Genomic DNA, 1,476 nt, shown 5'->3' on the forward strand with positions numbered 1-1,476 from the left:
TCATCAACATTTTAGGAGAAAGATTATACAAGGTGATAAATACAGGATAACATGAATATTTCCCAGTACCAATTGAAAAGGGAATGAAGCCATCCACATATAATCCCAAACGAATATTTCGTGGCTTAGTTGTAAAATCTAGATAAGTTGCATCAAAATGCTTCCAAGCCTCTCCATCAGATGGATGACACATAACACTTGTGAGCCTTCTATTTTCACTGTGTCATCTCATATGAGGAGCTGAGCTATTTGAAGCATACAACCTCTTCAACCTTGGTATTAGAGGTAAATAATGCATCACCTTAATAACAATTTTATTTCCACTACAACCACGCTTATATCGAAGGTGCTGACAAAACTTACAGGACTCTAGGTTAGCATCTTCCTTAAATTATAACATGCAGTCATTTTTACAACAATCAATTCTAACCGAGGAGAGACCTAACTTTGACACCAATCTTTTTGCCTTATAGAAAGAATCAGGAACCTTTAAGGCAGGGTCAACTAACTCTTTAATAAGGTCTATCATTGTGTCCATTCCTCCTTCAGCAATATTCTAATCATATTTGATACTTAATAATCTAATAGCAACAGACAAACGAGAATACGAACACCTGTCGAACAAAGAATGGCTAGCAGCATGCAGTTTTTCATAAAAATAACCCGCTTCTCTATTGGGAACATCTTTGACATTTTTTCCAAAGTTGCCCCCATGTTGCATCCCAAAAGCATCGTGCACAATTTCTACCATCCTAGAATCCTGATATTCATTAGGCCCTGCAGACCTACTACTTTCACCAACAACAAAGTTATTTTGCTCAAGATCACCATCAATAGTATGCAATCTTAAAAGTCTTCGAGAAACCCCTTTATATAAAGATGTTCCTTCACAACTTCTTCTTTTAAAAGATTTGTACCATCACATCTAACACAAGGACAATGAATAGCCAGAAAATATGACCAAGCATCAAGTGTCGTAGCATGTTCAACAAATCGTCTCACACCTTCAACAAATTTCACCTTAAGACCTGTTATATTATCATTATTCTGTTGATATATCCAACTATAGTCAGATTCCATCAACACAATCCATCAAATTCAACTAATTAGTACAAGTCACAAAAGTTTGCATTTCAAGTTCCTAAATTAAAAATGAAAAAGTATCTAAATTCAAGTTACCAAACTAAACCACATTCAAAACAAAAATTCACCTTTCAACTACCTACACTTAATCAATTTCAAGTCACTAAGTCACCTCTCAAGTCACCAAACTAAACTACATTCAAAATGATAAATTCACCTTTCAAATACCTACACATAATCAATTTCAAGTTACTAAGTCACCTCCCAAGTTACTAAACTAAACTACATTCAAAATAAAAATTCATAGTTCAACTACTTGCGCTTAATCAATTTCAAGTGACTAAATCATCTCACATGTTAGTAGAATAAACCACTTTCAAAATAAAAATTCAC

Source organism: Capsicum annuum, chromosome 6, assembly GCF_002878395.1.
Source record: "Capsicum annuum cultivar UCD-10X-F1 chromosome 6, UCD10Xv1.1, whole genome shotgun sequence".
In the NCBI taxonomy this organism is placed as follows: domain Eukaryota; kingdom Viridiplantae; phylum Streptophyta; class Magnoliopsida; order Solanales; family Solanaceae; genus Capsicum; species Capsicum annuum.